Source organism: Macaca nemestrina, chromosome 9 (assembly GCF_043159975.1).
Source record: "Macaca nemestrina isolate mMacNem1 chromosome 9, mMacNem.hap1, whole genome shotgun sequence".
Taxonomy (NCBI): domain Eukaryota; kingdom Metazoa; phylum Chordata; class Mammalia; order Primates; family Cercopithecidae; genus Macaca; species Macaca nemestrina.
In genome coordinates this window covers 128338861-128345424 of record NC_092133.1, presented here as the reverse complement: position 1 = coordinate 128345424, position 6564 = coordinate 128338861, and the positions used below count along the sequence as shown (strand labels likewise).

The following is a 6564-nucleotide window of genomic DNA, read 5'->3' as shown; positions in this document are numbered from 1 at the left end:
CACGGTGAAACCCTATCTCCACTAAAAATACAAAAATGCAGGGTGTGGTGGCACATGCCTGTAGTACCTACTACTTGGGAGTCTGAGGCAGAAGGATAGCTTGGACCTGGGAGGCGGAGGTTGCAGTGAGCCAAGATTGAGCCACTGCACTCCAGCCTGGGCAACAGAGTGAGACTCCATTCACCCTCCCTGCCTAAAAAATGAGAGGTGACATCGGGTATGGGTTATCAGCACAGTCCATGAAGCAAGGCTGTCTGGATTCTAATCTTGGTTGTGCCACTTACTAGCTGTGTGATCTTGGCCAAGTGACTCAACCTCTTTATATCTCAGTCTCCTAGCCTGAAAAGTGAGAAGGACAATAATAGTGCCTACTTCACCCTGTTGTAGGTTTAAATGAATAAGGACACATTAGGTTGGCATCTGGCACATAATTAGCAGCATTTGAATCAGTTATTATTGTATTATTGTTACTTGTTGTAAATATCTTCCTATCTGCTGTTTGTTTTCAACTTTGTGCTGCCTTTAGTATTAAGAAAGTTTAAGTTTAAGCATATATATACACATATATATGTGTATATATACACACACACACACACATATATATATGTATTTATTTATTTATTTATTTATTTATTTGAGACAGGGTCTGTCTCTGTTGCCCAGGCTAGAGTGCAGTGGCATGTTCATAGCTCACCACAGCCTCCAACTTCTGGACCCAAGCAATTCTCCTGCCCCAGCCTCCTGAGTAGCTGGGATAACAGGTGTTAAATTAAAATTTTTTTTTTGTAAAGATGGGTTCTTATTATGTTACCCAGGCTTACCTTGAGCTCCTGACCACAAACAACCCTCCCACGTACTTGGATTACAGGTCTGACACACTGCTCCTGGCTGTAAGTTTGAAATTTTTAAGTAGTAAAATCCATCAATCTTTCTCTTCAAAGCTTCCTAATGTCATGTCTTTTCCAAAGGAGGACTTCTCTGTCTTAAGTTTATTTATGAACAAATTCTGTTTATTTTACTACCTATGTTGCATTTTCCTGCTGTTTAATCCATTTAGAATTCATTTTTGCGTGTAGTGTGGAACAGAACTCTACCCACTCCATGAAAGAGGCATCCAATGTGCTGTGTCTACCTGCAGGCTGGCTGGTCCCCCTCTGGAATGTTGCCATGTCAGGGGCTTGGCTTGGTCTCTGTTGGCTGGGTGGGCACTCTGCCCACTGGGTGGTAGCCTGGTCAGTCTTAGGGAGGGAAAGTCAATGTTGTTGAGCTGGTGAATGGCTTCCACTCTGTCGACCATTGCACATACTCTGTTCTGTGCCCTAGGCAGCTGATGACGTTGGCCTGTGTTGGCCTCTGTCATTTGCTTGAGTCTGACCAATGACAGGTATTGGTGGGATATCAGAAGACAGAATGAAAGAAAAGTCAGAGTGTCGATTCCTCTTGCTCTTTCCCTGACTGGCCACAGATGTATTCTCTGTAAATAATCCTTCTTTTAACTCACTTCAGTCCAATCTTTTGAACGTTCTCTAAGTGTCCTGCAGGGACTTTGATTCATAGAGCAATAGGAATTAAATGAATGAAAATGTGAAACGACAAGGTTTCAGATGGAAGGAAAGCAGGCAAGGCTGACACATACAGTAGAATTTGATATCAATTCAGCCAAAAATCTGCGAATGACAAGGAAATACTGAATGAAATCCCTAGTTGATGGCCACTCTAATTTTTTCACCCATTCGGGGAGAAAGTTAATTGTTTCAGCAATTGCTAGTTGTTTTGGCACTATGGAGTGTTTAGCTGAGATTTAAAGTTTGTGGCCATGTGTTATAACACAACATCATCTCCCAGGATGAATATTTGTGTCAGGGGGAGGAAGAAAGAGTCCTGGAGAAGGAGGGAGTGGATGGTGCTACTGTCAACACATAATTAAAAGACGTTTTTCAAGGTCCTGTGTTTCAGGAACCTATGATTCTAGTGCGATAACAAGAATAAAATGTGGCTTGAACTACAGAAGCTTTGGAATAATTTTTAGTGATTGTATACAAAACCCTTTGACCCGGGACCTGAGATTTGCCCCATGCTTTAAACTCCTTTAAAAATAGCCTCGTTACAGCTGTGTGAAGGATAGCCATATTTTTACCTACCTCCTACAAAACAGGACACCATGCTGTAGACCTGGTCAAGATAAAACAGTAGAAACACTGAATTAGCAACTTAGTGCACCTTCTGTTATGGTATATTAATTATACATGGGTAATAGTTAAGGAGTGGAAATCCATCCTACACAATTGTGATTATCTCCTTATTTCTCATTTAACTGACTTATAAAAACTGTCCATTTCTCCCTCTAATTTGTTTTGGGCAGTTTGGTACTTCCTGCTGATTCAACTACCATGAACTTAGCAGGAAGTAATTAAAATGTAAATACCGGCCAGGCGCGGTGGTTCACGTCTGTAATCCTAGCACTTTGGGAGGTCGAGGCAGGTGGATCACTTGAGGTCAGGAGTTCGAGACCAGCCTGGCCAACTGGTGAAACCCCGTCTCTACTAAAAATACAAAAATTAGCTGGGAGTGGTGGTGCATGCCTGTGGTCTTAGCTACTCAGGAGGCTGAGGCAGGAAAATCACTTGAACCTGGGAGGCAGAGGTTGCAACAAGCCGAGATTGTACCACTGAACTCCAGCCTGGGTGACAGAGCAAGACTCCATCCCAAAAAAAAACACAAAAATCAAAAAACAAAATGTAAATACTCTTGATCGACTGCTCTGGTGGGAGGTGGGAAGCGTGGGATGCGGGACGTGTTGTCATTTAGGGATTTATGTGGAGAGTCATGAGACACTGAATTCTGTGCCATGGAAATCTGTTCCTGCCGGACTCTAGGCAGAAGGTGCCATTTCCCATCCATCATGTCTTAGCGAAGGCCGTCTCCTCCTTCAGTGTCCTGATCACCTACAGGGAATGTACAGAGAGTTCAGTTAGAAGAACAAAGAGCAATAGAAGTTCCAAGACACAGCCAATATTTGTCAAGCCAATCAGGAGAAAAATAAAGCCTTCATAGAAATAAATAATAATGAAGTATTTAAATATTAGTTACTGGTTAGCTTATTTATGGTTTGTTCATCCACGAAATTGTAAACTCTATGAGAGCAGGGAACATCTTCTTTACCAGTCTATGTTTAGTTCCTAAGTAGTGCTTGGCCTGTGGTAGTTACTCATTGGCTATTTATTAAATGAATGAGTGAATGAATTCATGAGCAAGGATTTAGCACAAAGGACTCTGAAAAAAATGAAGGAATCCTGAGCACACACTGTAGGGTTAGTTAGGTCGCCTTGAGTTTACAGAAGGTAATTAATTCAGTTTGTACCTTGTGGTAGGCAAAATAATGGTCTGCTAAAGATATCTGTGTCAAGGGGGAATTACAGTTTCAGATGGAACTAGGGTTGCTAATCAGCTGATCTTACATTAAGGAGTTTATCCTGGATTTTCCTGATAAGCCCAATGTAATCATAAAAGTCCTTTAAATTAACCAAGGGAGGCAGACGAGGGGGTCAGAGTCAGAGAGAGATTTGAAATTTTGCTGGCTTTGAAAATGAAGGAAGAGGCTATAAGCCAAGGAATTCAGGCAGCCCCTGGATTGTGGAAAGGCAAGGAAACAGCTCTCTTGTGGAGCTTCCAAAAGGAACCCAGTTGTGCGAACACCTTGACTGTAGCCCAGTGAGACCCATTGCGGACTTCTGACCTGTAGAGCTGGGAGATAATAAATCTGTGTTGTCTTAAGTCACGACCTTTGTGGTGATTTGTTACAGCAGTAGTAATCCCCCTATGTAGTAGATACTTGTTAATTTTCACCTGTCTCCTGTGAACAGTGCCCACATTATTCTTTGGGGAACTCCCTTTCTCAACCCTCCAGGTACTTTGTGTAAAGTCAGTTTCCTTCTTCATAGTGGATGTGAACAGATGATTCAGACGTGGCCCCTGGGAATGTTGTATTTGCCTGGTCAAAGTTGTTAGTTAAGGGTTGGTTAGATTTGTGTCCTTCAAAAGTAAAAGCGTTTTTCTCTGGGATCTTGGGGAGCAAGGCTTGTAGGCTTGAACTCTGGAGATGTGGGGAGCCATCCCACCACCATGGAGAGCCTAAAACTGAAGGCAACATGGAGGAGCTCAGAGCCAAGCGAGGACGACAGATTGGGTCTTTGGACAAAGCCGCTCTTGAATTTTTCTATTACACAAGCCCATAAATTCCTTCTTCTGCATAAGCCAGTTAACTTTTGCTTTTCCAATTCTATCATCAAGTTCTAGTGAGGAGGCATAGGAAAGTGATAGAAACAACTCTATGTCTTTTATAGTGCATGTTTAGATATGTGTGTGTGATATAGTTTGGATATTTACCCCACCCAAATCTCATGTCGAATTGTAATCCGCCATGTTGGAGGTGGGGCCTGGTGGGAGGTGATTGGATCACGGGGGTGGATTTCTCATGAATGATTGAGCATTATCCTCTTGGTACTGTCCCCCCAATAGTGAGTGACCTCTCACAAGACCTGGCTGTTTAAAACTGTGGCCCCCTCGCCTTCTTTCTCTCTTGCTCTTCCTTTCACCATGTGATGCGCCTCCTCCCCCTTCACCTTCCACCATGATTGGAAGCTTCCTGAGGTCTCCCAGAAGCAGATACCGCTATGCTTCCTGCACAGCCTGCAGAACCCTGAGCCAATGAAACCTGTCTTCTTTATAAATTACCCAGTCTCAGGTATTTCCTTAAAGCAATGTGATAATGGACTAATACAATTTGTGTTTGTAGATATGTGTGTATAATACACTGTATATATTCTCATCATAGCCATTCTCACTTTTTCATCTTTGTAAAAATCTGAGTTAAATACTTCCAACCCCAACACCATCAGTTATAGCTCTATAGAGTCAGGTTCTCTGCTTGACATTACCTGGCTATTAACATCAAGACTGTATCAGAAAGACAGTACCCTATTATGGAAGTAGCTGCAACACATCTTAATTCTGTCTTTGAATGTTCCACATTATAATCTTGCATAGCATAATGAAACTCTTCATCATTTGAAAACATTAGCTATGAAAAGTTTTAAGTATTACCAGGAGGCCATTTTTTAAGTGTAATAATTTTTTTAATGATTTGTCTTCACTAAGTAATTTCACTTGATTTTCTCAATATTTAACTAATCTATTTCTTTGAAACTCACCAACTTGCATTTTGACACACCAGTGGCTTTTTTTAGTTGAGGCTTATCTCATCACTGAGTTATTCAGCATCAAAGAGTAACATTTTCTCTCTGATTGTGTGTGTGGGAGCCTCTTGCAGGCGACTTCATTCTAGGTTTAAGGCTGTCATTCCCTTACAAAGGCCAGACTCACCAACTCAAGTGCCCACCACGGCCAGGGAGGTAACGAGTGAAGTGGGTTGGATGGGGACTGTGGTTGATCAGAAAACCCACACCTGTCTAGGGCTCCTGCCACTCAGGACCAGTGCTTGTTCTTGCAGAATGTAAACTCCACTGCTGATCTTTCAGATTTTCAGCAGAGGCCAGAAATCCACGTATTTATGTACAGCTCTGAAGCTTTACCTATAGGATTCAAATTAAAATAAAAAAAATATCATGTGGGTGAAATAAATCCTAAACAAACAACAAAAGTCATGCTCATTGTCTTTATTGTGGCCCCAGGCCACCAGTTTGTCCTTCCAGAATACATTGACTCATTCGTGCATCCAAAGTGTGAGTCTCACTTTGATCGTTTGTCTAATTGTGTTTATTGCACTCTGGCTTCATTTTCAGGTGTGTTGGGACATTATTAATCCTGACATGCTCAATACGTACAAAGGCGACTATTGGTGAGAACACTAGTGAGGAAAGACATACATTTATGATGGAAGAATATTCTGGAGAAAAAAAAATGCAAGAAAATGGTGAGGAAAGGACCAAAGTTGCACACACATACTGGATGAATCATTAGGGAGCTGGCATGATTCTGAAGGAGAAATAGAATCCTACAATGTGTGACAAGTTCATGCCCATGCAATCTACAAAATTAGCAAGAAAAGAAGAAGAGTGATTGAGCAAATTAAAAATTAAAGAGTGCTTGACTAGAAGGTTTAGTCTAAAAAATAGATGCCTAGTAACCTAACATTAATTCAGAAGGCTAGCAATTTGTTGAAGAACTTAAAAATTATTAATACCTTGAAAGTCCTGCCGCTATAATTTTTATGGCAACCTGTGGTTATGTCCATTGGATCAAGGTCTAGTTTGGTGATGAGGTAGCAAAATTATGAATATTGGAGCTATTAAGGAGTTTTCTGCGATCTTTGTGGATGTCACCAATGAAGAGATTTATTTGCCTCAGCAGATTTTCAATATTGATGAAGCTTTTTAAAAATTGGGGTAAAAAATATATATAACATTTACCATTTTAATCATGTTTAACTACACAGTTCAATGGCATTAAGTACACCTGCATTGCTGTGCAACCATCACCACCATCCACCTCCAGAAATTTTTCATCAGCCTCAACTGAAACTCTGCACATACTAAATACTACCTT

General features: G+C 41.2%; 1 long non-coding RNA gene across 1 annotated transcript; it reads right to left on the bottom strand.

The window, feature by feature from the left end:
• Positions 1-2647: 2647 nt before the first annotated feature.
• LOC105488205 (uncharacterized) lies at positions 2648-6352 on the bottom strand. The gene is made up of 3 exons (XR_011607513.1): positions 6203-6352; positions 5383-5591; positions 2648-2945 (listed from the first exon to the last, which is right to left on the bottom strand). It is a non-coding gene; the product is annotated as an uncharacterized lncRNA (long non-coding RNA).
• Between the last annotated feature and the right edge of the window lie 212 nt (positions 6353-6564).